This window comes from Sinohyriopsis cumingii, chromosome 1 (assembly GCF_028554795.1).
Source record: "Sinohyriopsis cumingii isolate HCF-2022 chromosome 1, ASM2855479v2, whole genome shotgun sequence".
In the NCBI taxonomy this organism is placed as follows: domain Eukaryota; kingdom Metazoa; phylum Mollusca; class Bivalvia; order Unionida; family Unionidae; genus Sinohyriopsis; species Sinohyriopsis cumingii.
Window position 1 is genome coordinate 3,652,828 of NC_142961.1, and position 18,036 is coordinate 3,670,863.

An 18,036-nucleotide genomic window follows, 5' to 3' on the forward strand; every position below is an offset into this window, starting at 1 on the left:
AGAGAGAGAGAGAGAGAGAGAGAGAGAGAGAGCAGCCTAAGTTATTGTGTTGCAATTCGTTGAAGTGTACAATGTAAATGCAACGAATTATAATGAGGTCTCAAGTGTATTCTAGACTCTTGGTGGACTTTTACATTTATATATAAATAATCCAAGTCGGCAATAAAAGGAGCTGAAAAAGATTTAATTAGGAAAGTTTGAAACATGTTAAAGTTTGAAATAGATTGGGAAGTTATTACTGAGATTTTGTTATTGACATAGTAATGACGTAGTAATGAATATATGTAATTAGGACGTAGTAATGAAGTGTATATATGCTCTTAAACTAAGCAATATAAAAGAATGAAACCAACAAGTTTTCTTAAATTCATTTTTTTAATCTCACTTAAATACAAAATGAAAATTTAAAAATAACTTGCAGTATTGCGACTTAAATCCCAAATAGTCCAAAATGTTCTAATTAAATTCAAGTGCTGTTCAAAATAAGATTCAGCGCTTAAACCATTGATGGGCCTGTAGTCTTTAATGTATTAATTACCAATGGCCTGAAGTGTGATGACGTACGAACAGTCTTCCTATTAATCACAATAATGTAATCCAAGATGTCCTTGTCCGAATTCACTGTAATTCCATATTAATGTTTCTGTCCAAGAATATTATTTAAGAGTACATTGTATTTCCAGTGAATACTAATTTGAATAAATAATTTCACCCAAACCAAATGCTGAACACAATAATACAGTTGATTCTGCCTAAGGATGTTAAAGCCGGAAGGAATAATTTCTCAAGTTAACAAGATTATATTTACAAAAAAACTACGACACAAAAGAGCCAGGATGTAGGACAAACGGTCATTTCTAGAACAATCTAAGTTATAATTAGACACGGTCTGCAACTACAGTTATAATAAAGAACATTGTAAAAATAATATTATTGACTCAGACAGAGAAAATAATCATTATATTTAACCAACACTCCTAGAGGAATATTAACTATGTATTATTCGTTTGCAAAATAAGAACAATATCAGTGTGTCTAGTCAGGAACAACACGAACTTGGCTTTGGGCAAGGTCAAGTCCAAAATACAATTATCCATAGCATATAATGAATTTAAATTATCCAACCAACAATGTAAATTAAAGATACATTACAAGTGCATCATACACTATTTTAATACAAGTACGTCAGTCCATGTAAGTACGAAAATGGTTTTAAAATCTTTACATAGTCCTTATGGAGAAAATTTATATTACTATTTGAGACATACAACAAGAATTAATCTTTGACGAAGCTCAATATGCCACTTGAAAATTTTGGTTACTGTTTCTATTAAAATAATGTCTATAGGAATATCCTTTATTTTTAGTGGCCAAGGCTTCCCTGCAAAGTTCCATGACGTCATAGATTCGTTTAAAATCTGTATATTTTTGCAGTTTATCTAGACCAACTCTAAATGTAAATACATCAATCTGTCATAAATAAAGGACATATATGAAATTATATTAATTAATAAATGGTGTACCTGAACCCTTATAAATGGCAGGGAATTTTAAATGAAGACAGCAAATAAATAATATTATTAGACGAATAGTAAAGAGTTTTTTATTCAAAGAACAGGCACGAGCTATAACTACGATGGTTTCATTCAAAATGAAAGCTTGCAAACTCGTTCTTATTTTTCTTTCGTCTCGTGACAAGTAACCCGTGGATTGGCAGTCATAGTATTCAGGGAAAGTTTATGACACGTGCAAGTGGTTTCATAGTATTCAGGGAAAGTTTATGACACGTGCAAGTTGTTTCATAGTATTCAGGGAAAGTTTATGACACCTGCAAGTTGTTGCATATATCACATGCATAGTCAGGGACGGTATATAACACGTGTCAGTGACTGTATATAATACACATACAGCCAAGGATGGTATCTAACGCGTGCTGGTAGCTGTATATAACACATGTAGAGTCAGGGAAGGTATACACCACATGTATAGCAAGGGGCTGTATACAGAGGCTGTATATAACACATGTACACTCAGAGACGGTGTATACCAGGTATGTTCAGGGACGATACATAGCACATGTATTGCCAGGAACGGTATATAATACAGTCGGCTCCACTTAAATGCATATCGCTTAATTGCACAGATCGCATAAGTGCATAGCGAAAGTATAGTCCCGTTTTTTCTTCATTAATATGCATAGTAATCAGTATCGGATGAGTGCATATCGGTTAAATGCATAAATCGTTTAATTGCATATAATTTGCTGTTATCAACCATTGACTTTAATTATACGTATTTGACACCGCTTAATTGCATAAACATGGTCATTACATCTAAATTGGAGGACAAGGCTGTATACGTGTAGACTGATATCCCAAAGATCGTAAAATATTGTAGACTGGTGCCCCGGCCAACCTCTGCGCTCATTAGCTAAGGCGTTATTAATGCCGGTGCACTGGTTCTAGAGCTAGAAATTATTGCCAGCGGGCAGCGGCCAGATGACCACCTGATGAGTCATTAGTCACAGTAATCTCAGTGGTTAGCACAAATTCCTAGTTGGCTGGCGGCCTAGTCTTAACCCCGCATCAGATCAAGTTTCTTGTACAACTCCTGAAGAAAGCAATGTAAATTCAACCCATGGACCAAATCCAAAATGGCTAAGCGCACATGTAAGACGTTATCGTTGGCGAATCGTGTGTAAGTGAAAAAGATGATAATAAAGAAAGTCAGTCGTCGATTTAGTTATTTGGTGTTAACCAAAGTGTGATATCGAGAATTCAGAAAAATAAGGAAAATATTCTTGAAGAGTGACAGAGTAACAGCAATCCTAACAGAAAGCGTCAAAGAGCAGGAAAAGCGGAAGATGTCGAGGAAGCCCTGTTGCGATGGTTCACCAAAGCGAGGAGTCTACAGGTACTTATCAGCGGCCCACTGTTGCTAGAAAAAGCCGATGGACTAACAAAGAGCTTAGAAATTGCGGATTTTAAGGCAACAAATGGCTGGCTAGAGAGATGGAAAGATCGCAATAATATAAAGTTCAAGAAGCAGCATGGAGAGAAGCAAAGACGCTAATGACTTTGCTGCTGGACGATGGATAACTGACGTTTTGCGAACTTGATCAAAGATTATGAACCAGCTGACATTTTTAATGCTGATGAGACTGGGCTTTATTGCAGAACTATCCCAGATGGAACATATTCATTTAAAGGTGCTGATGTATCCGGGGCTAAATTTGCGAAAGATCGGCTGACTCTGCTGCTTGCAGCTAACATGGATGGAAGCCAAAAACTAGAGCCACTAGTGATCGGCAAAAGTAAAATTCCGCGTTGTTTAGAAACGTTAAGGCATTACCTGTGCCATACGAAGCAAACAAAAACGCATGGATGACAGGGGACATATGGCCAGAATGGCTTAAGAAAATCGATAAATAGATGCGAAGCAGAACACGCAAGATTCTCATGTTGTGCGACAATTGTGCTGCTCACAGTGATGCTCTTCGCTTGACAAATGCCATATTATTCTTTCTACCTCCTAACACTACATCATTGATTCAACCGATGCTAACTTCAAGAAGCAGTACCGATCACTAGTGCTGCGTCAAGTTGTTAACATCATCGACAATGGAAGTGAAAGGCGTGCTGCAGAATTGGCGAAACAACCGAGTTGAGTTTACTGGATGCCTTGCATCTACAGAGAGAGAGGTGTGGAATCGAATTTCAGGAGCAACCATCGCCAACTGTTATCGACGTGTAAGTTTTGTCAAAAACACCGGGTTTACTGAAGACGTTACCGATGACGACATCACCTTCATACGGATGAAGAAACAACAGATGCCGATATGTGTTCAAACAATGTCCAGCAAGAAGTAAAGGATTCAGATCCAGAGGATGTGGAGGAGTCTACCAACGATTTGTCTGTCCCGCCGCCATACTTTGCTACTGCCATAGAAAGTCTGGAGACTATTAGAGCGTTTCTGGAAGCTTTTGGGTGCAAATCGTAGGACGGATTTTATAACTTGCAGACTACTGTCCACCAGATTGGCCGCCCAAACTGTGTTCAAAAATCAATTACGGACATTTTACCAAGTAACTTGCGCACTTTTGGCAACGACTTTGACGTCTTTCTTCTTAGGTAAACTTATTACTTTACTGGGAACTAATTTTAGTAGCGACCCGTATACTATTTTGTTACCAAAGAGCAATACACACTGTCAATAATAATTTCGGCAATAACAGTTTATAGTGTTTATCTGAATTTACATGTATTGTGGAATTAAATATATACGTAGATGTTTAATACTCTGAAACACAGTTATACAGCATATGAGCTTTGTTTGTATGATTTTCCATTTTCCAAGTACATGTACATTGCAAATATACATGAATTCCGCGTAAATGCATACTCCGTTTATATGCACACCTTGGGAACGGTCCCGAGGCTATGCATATAAGCGGAGTTGACTGTATATGTATAGCTTTGACAATATATAACATATAAAATTTGCACTGTATAATATACAATGTCAAACAATTGTGAAACCCATTCTTTTAAATAAAACTTCGATGGAGAATATTTTATTTGTATATTGATTGATACAATAGATTTGTGTATATACTTGCAAAACCTGTGTTTCTTCTCCGAAGGTACACGTTTCTCGTCTCTGTACAACAATATATATGCATATAGAGTATGCATTAAACATATTAGCATGCTAATTTTCGAAAGGACTCACGTTTGAGAGTTAAACATCGTAGAAATTAAAGGGCTTATATTCGAGGTCGGCCTATTTTGGAGGTCGACTTAGTTTCGAATATTTTTGTTCTTTTTCATCTATTCACAAAGAAGACTTTTGCGGGACCGTTTATGTACCATAAGTTACACTTCGAACAAGAGGCAAACGCCGAAACAGTGATGTCGTATTGGTACTTTCCATCACATGTATATTTGTATATTAATATTCTTTTGTTTCTATATTAGTTAAAAGTGGGGAAATAAGTTGAGTTACAAATGCAGACTTAACGTCTACGGCAAGGTATTGAGGCTATAAAGGAAACACGCACGCTTCCTGATTTCGAGCTGAATTACGCGAACGAAAGGGAGCCAACCAGAATATACCTTTAAGTTACATGATCTCAGAAACTCACCTAATCGAGATCTCCATTAAGCGCAATCGAGTTCTCTGTTTTGCACACTCGAAACGTTCACTTCTCTAATGGAACTAATTGTTAGCGTAACAGGCCAACAAGGACATAGCATGCCAAAATTTCGCGTGCTCAAGGCTCCAACATGCGATGTCTAGAGAGCCAATTGGAAAAAAGACTTTGATTCACATGACAAGTATTTAAGACAAAAAAAAAAAAGAAAAGAAATGCGTGGTCTCGAGTCTTGAATCCATGATCTCGAGACAACAAATCGGAAAGTTGTTTATAAACACATAGTCTTACTCTATATCACGTGTTTGAGACTCCAAAACACATTTCGCTCTTTGAACCCGTGATCAGGAGAGAAATCGTGGGATAAATATACTTCTCTGATTGAAATCTGGAAATCTCTACTTCTTGCTTTAATAACGCTCATTCATACTTTCTTGAATATGTGATCATGTGATTCAAAGGAATTTTCCAAAGAAGTATTTGTCATCACATAATTTCTCCTCTAATAACATATTCGATTAGCGATTCGCGCTTTCAGGGTTCTAAGGCGCGATCTCAAGTCGCGCATACGCGATCTAGAGATAGATCAGGTGATTAAAGCCAGCTGTCCAATCATCTTCGCCTCTCAAGGTTTCTATATGATAACCCTATATACACCTTTGGCGTATGGAACAGATATAGTGGTGATTTGTCCTAGCGACATCTATTGGATTTCATGAGTTGTCTCCCTTAGTATGTAATTTCAGTTATTCAATAGCGTAGTTCATTGTACATCGACTGAAAATGGTGGAAGCAATTGACCTAAAAATGGTACATTGGAAGTTTAACATCGAAAGTGTGACTATGTACCAGAGGGAAGCAATTACAGGTGTATTTGAGTGAAAGGTATTTGTGCAAACACGGACTGGCACTGGACAAATTCTTATTTATCGGTCCATTCAAGTTGTGTGCCGCCCTTATCTCGATCATGTAGGAACAGTGCTCAAATTTTAATTGGATGCTGTGACTTGCCACCGCATCCAATGAAATTTGCAGACCCAAAGTACAGAATTATCTGCTGGATACGCCAAGGTGTAGATAGGGTTATCACATCGGAATCTTGGCTAACGAAGATGGCTTTCCAATTTCTGCCTCAAGATCGCGTATTTTTCTGTTATCTCTGATATGCCATCGCGCGATTCAAATGACTTTTCCGAATTTCTCTTGCGAGAACTCAAGTGGAGATATTGATTATACATAATACGAAACATGGTTACGCGAGTTAGGAAGGTTATGTGATTGGGAAGTTTCTGCTGATTGGCTTTCTTTATTTCTCGTTACCGAGCCTCGACAGTGTGAACCGTTTCCACGTTATGGCCCAAAATGGCTTGCCATACAAGCCACATGTCAGACACAAGGCGTGACCAAGTATGTTTGTAATTAGTTTGTACTCCCTTTTAGAAACATTTATGAAGTTTAATGTTTCTGCATGTCACGTGGGGCAAATGTATACTGTTCTTTGTTGTTTCTACTTGAGAATATAACACATTGCTGTCTGTGAAAATGCAGCTCAATCGAATCGGATTAGATATTTGAAGATTAAATAAAAATTAGAGTAAACTGTTTATTTACAAACCTCAGTCGAACTTCAGAGCGATCTTTAAAATGATTCTGTCTAGGCCAAATGTTATAATAGCAGCATGTTTGGTATTTTTTTCACACACACGTTCACTGAAAGTGTACTGGTCTGTACAATGTTTGGAATAATCGAGTTCACAGAGCAGGGCTCACTTTCATTCAGATAAGCAATTAACTGATTACGATTTCTCTGATCGTTTTGAATTGAAATACAGTTCTAAAACATTCCAGCCCTATAAGACTAAGGCATAGCTCTAGAAAAATATGTATTGGAAAGATGAAATATTGACAAAGTAATCGATTATTACTTGATTATCGGCCAATCAGAACAAATGATGATCGATTATGACATTTGTTTCCTGATTTTAAACACTAATGATCTGTCACATATTCAAGTATGTCTTCTGTCAGCATGTTAGCCCCCCCCCCCCCCGTTTGAAGTAAATTAAACATACGTGTAAATAACATAAATTAGTCATGATGCGGATATCCATATAGCCTTGTCTTACAGCAAAGCGTTGTAGAGCTGTATTATACATGACATTTCCTTCATGAAGACCATGGTCTGTGTACGTGTTTATAATCTACAATCATTTCTTAGTATGAAACCGGACTTAAAACCTTTAATTACCTCAGTGCATGGCACAACTATGTTAGTACAGGACAGGTTACACAAATCTCAATGATATTTGATGTGAACTTGCAGACCTTGTAAAAAGTGTATGTACATGTTTATAGAAAGATAACTGAATACTACAGATGACGCATGGTTACTTTTTTATATTTTTATGGTCAGTGTATCTACATCATGTATGCTTGTAGCATCTTTATGAGATTAAACGAAATTATTTGTGGGGAATAATTTAACTTGATATAGTTACTTCTTTGTTATACCCAATGTGACAAGCACATGTGATGGTATGGTATGTTTATTATTTTATATTTGAATATCCCATCTGTTTTAATAATAAATTGTATCTAAATTCAATTTTACCTTGCATGTACATTTCTTCAGGCCTAAGTGGAAGACAGATCTAATGGCAAGTGCAATGCCTTGTTAAATATAGTATCAATAATATTGATAATGGGCTGCTTTACATTATCTCTGTGAAAGTCACGATGTGGCCTCGACGAACATTGACATATTGACGTGGCCTCGACGAACATTGACATATTGACTTGGCCTAGACGAATATTGACATATTGACGTGGCCTCGATTAACATTGACATATTGACGTGGCGTCTACGAAAATTGACATATTGACCTGGCCTCGACGAACATTGGCATATTGACGTGGCCTCGACGAACATTGACATATTGACGTGACCTCCTCTACGATCATTGACATATCGACGTGGCTTTGATTAACGTTGGCATATCGACAAATCTCGAAGAACTGTGCAAGTGACATATCGATCGGGCCCTGACCAACGTTGCCAGTGACATGTCGACGTGGTCCGGACTAAAATTGCCAGGGACATATCGACTTGCGTTATTGCTGACGCTTGAGTTTTAGTGTTAAATGTTTTTCAACATCTAAGAAAACCCAGTGAATTCTCACAGATTTTCCTCATAAGTGTTATTAGTTTCTGAGACTTGTATTATATATCGATATTTCATTCAGTCATGTTGTGAACTAATACGTCGGTAAACTATCGTTTGTCAAATCTAATTGGAACAAATATCATTCAGTTGTAACTAATTTTAAATTTAATACGATTTCGAACCTTAAACTAATAAATTACCGCAAACATAGTCATATCACCCATAATTCAATAAACTGTGTAATTGGTAACTGTATTTAAGTTTTCTTGTTACGATGGTCATTACAATGACATGAAATCTAGTAACTCGCACCTGTGAATTAATATAACAGCAACAGTGATTGCATATTTTTTTGTTGTTGCAGATAATGTTTTCCAGTATTATTACATGGACGTGGATTGAATTTACGATTTTAAATGAGGTACTGTTTGTATATAAGTCAGTATATGTTAACTATAGCCGTACCATTTCTCGCCTTATTTATTTACTTTCTTCATCCGCCAATCTCGCATTTACTGAAACTCACTGAAAGAGAAATCAAATGAAACTAGAACAAACAAGATAGACAGACAGACGGACGGACGGACCCAGCCCGTTAAGTGACTTCATGAAGAGTATATGCTGCTGGCAAGTGGCCTCCTGACTATTGGCACCTTCGTTATTAGCAGTATATAACACATGTAAAAACTGAATAAGTCATAACTTACATATTTCTTATCAAATTGACGTGAACATTTCTATAGTTTCTGATGTTTCATTGGGGTTTATTTTTTATTAATGCAGTCAGAAAGACTTTTAAACGTACATAATTTGCTATACTTGAAAAGGAGGCAGAGCTGTGCCTTCTTTGGCGAGACAGTAGTTCAAAAGAATTAATAAATAAAAAAAAACCAAAATACGAAGAAGACTCTGAGACGGCAAATGTTGCATGGCAGATCGGAGTCTACGATTTTCGCAGTTTTACGCATGTTATGAAAGAGAAAATTGGGTAATCTATAATCATCTATTACCTACCGTAATTCCTAAATCACCCAATTACCTCTACCAAAGGTGAATCGCTTGCGAGATCAGGGATTTAGATTAGCCTCGACGAGCCCTTTGACATATCGTAAAACGCGGCTACTGAAGACATTTGCCACACTGGCGCAGTAGCTAGTGCACCTGACCGATGACCACGAGGGTATGGGTCGAATTCTATTATTGGAGCATCCCAAAACAGCTAATGTGGTACGACCTTGGGCAAAAAATAATGCTCCGATTGCCTCGGCAATAAAGAACCTACTTGTTTAATTCCTAAAACACCAAAACCAAAACTAAGTCCACCTATGGAGATCAAAGACTAACTGTCATAATTCAATGCATGACGCCTAAGGCACAAACATCAATACATTAGGTAAAATAAGAGTGTTTTTATATATTCACGGTATATGTACCTATTTACCAAAAACTAAACAAGTATGTGTATGAAGAAAACCAAGAATAAAAGCTTTATTATTCTCCATCTACTTTTGATCCAATATGTCCAGAGTGGATCAAAGAAGTTGATACAATAAGAATATTTTGAAGAAAATAAATTACTAACATAATATTACAAGACTCTACTGAGAATGCGAAATGAGAAAAGTATGCATTCCAACTCACATAATTAAAACTTGGCATACTGAATCGCAAAATATTCACAGATTCCAGTCTGTCGGACTAGTTAGGGAGCATGGGAACTCCTGTAGGAAGTTGTGAGTGACGATTTTGTTATGATGGTTTAACGCCATTTTCCAAGACACGATGGTCTATACATAGCGGCTAGTATAACTGGTGGAGGAAGAACCCAAGAAAACCCCTTCAAGAACCACCGACCCACGTGAAGTTACTGGCACGATTTCTCAAGCACCTACATTAGCCATTTTCTGGAACAACGAGACCACAGTAAACTCGGCGATGCCGTCGCCACAAGAATGTGGCTGGCATTTAAATTTTAAGAGTTGGTTTTTTAGTCATAACCTTGCAACTTCCAGTACTAAAGTTTGTATTACTAATGATGACATGTAGCTCCACCAAGACAAGATGCCAAACATCAAGGCGGACCTGTCCGATCTCAGGGTTCAGCTACTGATACATGTGGCTGTTCTGACTAGGGAAGACGTGTTACAAAGTGGAATACGCGAGCACAATGCACGAGGAAAAAGAGGAGGGTACTCCTGTGAACTATATGTTGTACTTGCAAATGTCAAAAGTGCTTATGTGGTGGCAATACAGTCTTAAATATTAAGCCCGTAATAATTCTGAGTTTTCCCATAACACTATACCATTTATCAATAACGACTGTAGAATGGTATATAAATGTAAGAATTTAAAGCAGTTAACGTTTATATGATAAATGATAACAGTACTTAGAGATTGTTCCATTTCCTTGACTTAAGGACAACATATGCTTGATGTAGTGCATCTTGTGTAGATAGTAGCTTTTAGTGGCTGTGTCTGTTCTTTGTGAACAACCACCACCACATCTTTCCCATCTTTGAAATCTGGCTTTGAAGTAGTACACATTATAGATGAACTGTTAGATAGCAGCAAAGGTGTCATCAGTAGGCAGCGAGTCTATGCCAGGTCTGCAAGTGTAGTCACTGGCATACTGAAAATCCTTCCAGCAAGCTAGTTTTCCCTGTTCAAAAAAATTGCCTAAATTGTAAACACCGCTGATGACATAGAATCCTGGCACGGCGGCAGTCTTACTAGGTCAAAGGGCTTCACATATAGGTCTCAGTGGGATCCTCACCTCATCTTTTCCATCTTTGAAATATGGGTTTGAGCTAGTACACATTATAGATGAACTGTTAGATAGCAGCAAAGGTGTCGTCAGTAGGCAGCGAGTCTATGCCAGGCCTGCAAGTGTAGTCACCGGCATACTGGAAATCCTTCCAGCAAGTTGGTTTTCCCTGTCCAACACAATTGCCTAAATTGTAGACACCGCTGATGACACAGAATCCTGGCAGCCTTACTAGGTCAAAGGGCTTCACATATAGGTCTCAGTGGGATCCTCACAGCTGTTGTATCAGAGTCACGCAGCAGAAGCATTGTGTCGGCTTCTTCTTTGTCACTTTGAAAATGACCTCCGTGCCATCACCAAGTACTTCTCAGTTGCCTTATTCAACATCATCTCAGCCAGATAGCAGCAGACCAATGGCATCTTCATCTTTATATCTAACAGAACTTGCTTCATGGGTATCTTTGATATGTTTGTTTTATCCATTATACCATATGCTATTACTGGCTGGCTTCCTTGCCTCCTGTCAGGGGTGGCCGTTTTTAATGACATAGATATATCGTACTGGTCAAATACAGGGCGCACTGTATCCACGTTGGTGTATCTCTCCAGTACAGGCTGGTGAAGTGATCGGACAGTTGGTTGCGGTTCTGTATGGTGTCTGACGTTTCAAATTACTGAACGGCTTCAGTTGCATCCACAAGTGCAACGTTCACTTCAACAGGCTAACTAATATCTGAATCTATCATGTCTTCTGTGTCATTGTTGTTTATGCATGCTCATTTGTGCCAGGTACTGTGTCTTCTCCTTTGGACAGCTTCTCAAAGAAGGTCATTAGATCACTCTTCACTTTGCCGTGCAGCATTGCTACATCAGCTGCAAACATCAACCTTGACACAAGTGAGAATTTGTGCCTCATAACAGTTTACTGATTTCTAATCCTGACTTGGACACCAACAGCATCTAAGCAAACAAAAAAGGATTGCGTCTTCTTTCAGTCTAACCATCTTGTCTTTGGTGTTCATTCTCGTTTGCTTCACTGTGATTTTTCAGGTCACTGTTTGATATTTGCAAGTTTCCAACACGCGAATAGTTGCTTTCCTTGTGCTCTTAAGGACACGTTCTGCATCATTCACATGTTTTGGTTTGTGGAATTCTTCATAGGATATTTCAATTTGTATGAGTTGTTTAAATATTTCAGAACTATTAGTTCACCACATTATTGTCAGATAGGATGGCTATCAGTTCATTGGCTGTACTCGGCTTAAATGACAATGTATTTATTACTCTGCGACGAACATTTGTGATATGCATTGTCCAGCACCACATGTGTTCTTTGATGTCAATTTGTTATGCATATTTAATTTGCATTGTTTTATTTTTTATTCGTTATATGCTATGGGTGATGTAACATTGTTTTTCGTAACTGACCTTGTCCAAAATAAAGTTCATTTTCTATGATCGTTTTTTAAAAATTCTTGAAACAACTAATACATAGTTTATTTTTCTCTGTGAGTGTAAATATTACGATCATTATCTTCGTTGAGTCAAGGAGATTTTGTTTATCATGTTGTTCAGTATAATTTTAGGAACAGACCTTCCGATTACTGTATAACTTAGATTGGTCAAGAAATTACCTTTTGGGACTCATCCGGGGTCTTCTTTTGTGTCTTAGTGGGTTTTTAAAAAATATAATCTTGTGTACTGGAAAATTTATTTATTCCTCCGATCACATCTGGGCAGAAATCATTTTTATTGTTGTATTGAGATTTTGGTTTGGTTGAAATTAGGTATTATTACCTGGAATTAAAAAGTGCTCTATAATAATATTCTTGGACAGAGAGATTAACTTGGAATTATAGCAAATTCAAACAAGGACTTCTGGGATTGTATTATTGTTATTCATCAAAAGACCGCTGGCACATCATTGCAATTCAGGCCATTAGTACATTAGTGACTGTAGGCAACTATATGCACATAAACACCATTAGCATCGGAAATTATTTGAAAGACCACTAACAATATTTCAGAACTTTATTCATTAAAACTTGTGTTACTAATTCTAGGATTAATTTGGATTTAAATCGCAATTTCGTAAATTATGTTTACATTTTCATTTTGTATTGCAGAGAAATCAATTATTTGTTAACTTTTACAACACTTATTGGTTTTTGCTCTTTTCTATTACGTATTTCAATTGTTACGAGTATATGCTCTTAAAATAAGTAACATAAAAGAGTGAAAACAACAAGTTTTGTAAAATTCAAGAAATAATCTATTTCCATAGAATACAAAGTGAAAATGAGAAGAAGAAAAAAAAAACATACGGTATTCCAAATCAAATCCCAAAATAATCCAAGAATTACAGACACAAGTCCTAATAATTTAAAGTCCTGAATAAAACTCAGTAGAAGTCCACACTAAATCCAAAACTGAAGGTGAAGACGTGTCTGTGGAAGCTCCTTGAGATTCGATGTGCCAACAGTCACAGTCAAAAATTCCAGATTTCAATTCACTGTAAATTGCAGTGAATATCTCTATCCAAGAATTTTATCAGAGTAATTCTGTATTTCCAGACAAAATAATCATTTGAATTCAATAATGTGAAGAAATAAATAAATTTCAGCTTGGAGGTGCTAGGTCGTAAAGCACGAACGAAAAAAAATCCTCTTAGTTACAAGATGATATAGATCTCTACTTGAATTCAGGTTACCATTTTCTACAAAAACCCTAATAGGAAATAATTTGCTAGAATGATCCATGGTAAACAAATTAGTTATTATTAGAAAACAGAACCGTGACTGTGTCAAATACACTAAGGAAATTCCAAAACATAGACCTAGACCCAAATAAACACATTTACTTCTATTAATAATAATTCTGATTTTAAACGCAAACACATAGAGAATAATTTAGCTTTGTATTAGTAGTTTACAGAAAAAGGTAAACTCAGGTAAAGCAGAATAAACTCAAGGCCAAGTCCAACATACAATGCGTCATTATAACAACATGTAATGTGATTTAAAAAATAACAAACAAACAATGCAGATTAAAAATACATAGCACAATGTCATGGTATTTGTCAGAGAATGACTTCATAGAACCGAGTAAAAGTGTCTGAGTTCACCATATATTCTTGTACCGAAACCAGATAATACGTTCCGCATATGCTTCGACTACAGAAAAGTGATTTATGTGACTAAAACAGATTCATTTCCATTGCCAAGAATCGATGGAAATGCAAAATATGTTACCAAATTTGACCTTTGGAAAGGATTCTGGCAAATTCCACTGACGGAAAATACAAAATAAATTTCAGCATTCGTAACGCCAGAGGGACTTTATCAATATAAAGTGATACCGTTTGGGATGAAAGGTTCGTCTTGTACGTTTTAACATTTAATGAACAAGATTACATCTGGTCTAGATAACTGTGATTCTTACATCGATGATGACGTTCATCTACAATGACATCTGCAAAGATCACTTGGAAACGATTCTGAAATATTTTGACAGACTCGTTTATGTGACAATTATTTTGTAAGTAAAACCGAATTTTGTCCTGTTTGTGTTATATTTTATAGGTCCTGTTGAGGGACACAGTCATGTTAAACCTGTTCCCTGTGCCTATCAGTAATAGAACAACTGATAAGAGATTTAGGCATGGCTGCATATTATATGAATTTTTTTCTTTAATTTTTCCATAATTGCTAGACCCCTGACCAATTCGTTGGGTAAGAAAACCACGTTTCATTGGTCTGAAAAATGTCACGATGTTTTAGATATGCTAATGGCCATACATAAGAGCTCACCTATTCTTTCATCACCAAACTTCAGTCAATCATTTAAAATGTCTGTAATGAAAGTGATCTTGTGTTTGGTACATTATTGATTCAAGAAGACATACATAATGTCAATCATCCAGTGTGCTATTTTTCTAAAAAAAAATTAATAAGCACCAGATAAATTATTCCACAATCGAGAAGGAATGTTTTGCTTTTATATTAGCCTTGCAACACTTTAAAGTGTATATTATATTATATTATATTATATTATATTATATTATATATATATATATATATATATATATATATATATATATATATATATATATATATATATATATATATATATATATATATATATATATATATATATATATATATATATATATATATATATATAATAATAATAATAAATCTTATCAAAATATTATATCAGAATTATAGTCCCTAAAAATGTATCCGGCTGAGCCAGTCAGGTGAAAGATCATTTTGTTAATATTGTAAGAAATCAAATGAGTCTCTTTACTGGCCGAATCCAACCCTGCTGTGAGTTCTGTTAGAAGTCACTTGTTGTCTCCTGATTTCCAAGGACTTCTCGACAACTACCGTTGTCTACTTGAAACTACAACAAGCCCAGCCTATAAATAATTTTCCTCTAATCAATACATGACCACAAATATCACAACTACACATTTACATCACTACGTCACAACTGCATGCCAACCTCACAATTGAATGGTTTCTGTTATTACATTCCGGTAACGTAGCGTCAGTACTTCACCCAGTAAAAAAGAAATACAACTCAAACACCAAAGACAATGAATGTTTTGCTACTCTAGCCACAGGTCAGTTAAATCATGATTTGAAGCCTCATTTCGTCTGTAACTAAACACTATATTTACCATAATAGCAACAATAAACTTCGTCTTCAGGTAATGGAACAGTCCCTTCTCATTTATTCCATTGTGCAAATCATCAGTCTCTATCACACATACTTCACACGGAGGGACACAATCAATCATCACAGTTAGATTCTAATTGAAACTACTTGGCTAAGGGCCCACTTATGCGGCTCTGACCTGAACTCACTACTACACTAAACCATGCTATCACGAAATCTCATTAACATTGCACTCTGTGACATTTTCTCCTAGCAATTATCTAATTACTCTGGCTAAGGAATATTTCCCCCAATACTGACTTCCCATAATCAAACAACGAATCAGAAAAATCTCATGAATCTATAGAAATGGAGATGTACTTGCAAATGGCACATGCTCCAGATTTATTACAACATGTACTGGTGTAACTTATTACAGATTTATTACAACATGTACTGGTGTAACTTATTACAGATTTATTGCAACATGTACTGGTGTAACTTATTCCAGATTTATTACAACATGTACTGGTGTAACTTATTACAGATTTATTGCAACATGTACTGATGTAACTTATTCAGATTTATTAAAACATGTACTGGTGTAACTTATTCCAGATTTATTACAACATGTACTGATGTGACTTATTCCAGATTTATTACAACATGTACTGGTGTAATTTATTACAGATTTATTGCAACATGTACTGGTGTAACGTATTCCAGTTTTATTACAACATGTACTGGTGTAACTTATTACAGATTTATTGCAACATGTACTGATGTAACTTATTCAGATTTATTAAAACATGTACTGGTGTAACTTATTCCAGATTTATTACAACATGTACTGATGTGACTTATTCCAGATTTATTACAACATGTACTGATGTAACTTATTACAGATTTATTGCAACATGTACTGATGTAACTTATTCAGATTTATTACAGCAGGTACTGATGTAACTTATTACAGATTTATTACAGTATGTACTGATGTAACTTATTCAGATTTATTAAAACATGTACTGGTGTAACTTATTACAGATTTATTACAACATGTACTGATTAACTTATTCCAGGTTTATTACAGCATGTACTGATGTGACCTATTCAGATTTATTACAACAGGTTCTGATGTAACTTATTACAGATTCATTACAACAGGTACTGATGTAACTTATTACAGATTTATTACAACATGTACCGGTGTAACTTATCACAGATTTATTACAACATGTACTGATTAACTTATTCCAGATTTATTACAGCATGTACTGGTGTAACTTATTCCAGATTTATTACAGCATGTACTGATGTAACTTATTCAGATTTATTACAACAGGTACTGATGTAACTTATTACAGATTCATTACAACAGGTACTGATGTGACTTATTCCAGATTTATTACAACATGTACTGGTGTAACTTATTACAGATTTATTACAACATGTAGTGGTGTAACTTATTACAGATATATTACAACAGGTACTGATGTGACTTATTCCAGATTTATTACAACATGTACTGGTGTAACTTCTTACAGATTTATTACAACATGTACTGATTAACTTATTCCAGATTTATTACAACATGTACTGATGTAACTTATTACAAATTTATTACAACATGTACTGGTGTAACTTATTACAGATTTATTACAGCATGTACTGGTGTAACTTATTACAGATTTATTGCAACATGTACTGGTGTAACTTATTCCAGATTTATTACAACATGTACTGGTGTAACTTATTACAGATTTATTGCAACATGTACTGATGTAACTTATTCAGATTTATTAAAACATGTACTGGTGTAACTTATTCCAGATTTATTACAACATGTACTGATGTAACTTATTACAGATTTATTACAACATGTAGTGGTGTAACTTATTACAGATATATTACAACAGGTACTGATGTGACTTATTCCAGATTTATTACAACATGTACTGGTGTAACTTCTTACAGATTTATTACAACATGTACTGATTAACTTATTCCAGATTTATTACAACATGTACTGATGTAACTTATTACAAATTTATTACAACATGTACTGGTGTAACTTATTACAGATTTATTACAGCATGTACTGACGTAACTTATTACAGATTTATTACAGCATGTACTGACGTAACGTATTACAGATTTATTACAACATGTACTGATGTAACTTATTACAGAACCTATCTAAGACCTTATTGATATAAGGTTGATTTTTAGTTAAATTCGATCGCTGTTCAGTCTCTTAGGTGGTAACTAGCTCAGCAAATCAGATAGAAGA

General features: G+C 35.6%; 1 protein-coding gene across 2 annotated transcripts in view; it reads left to right on the forward strand.

The window, feature by feature from the left end:
• The window catches only part of LOC149806330 (uncharacterized), a 73,173-nt gene that overhangs the window by 410 nt on the left and 54,727 nt on the right, over positions 1 to 18,036 (forward strand). The gene's annotated exons all lie outside the window — the stretch shown is intronic.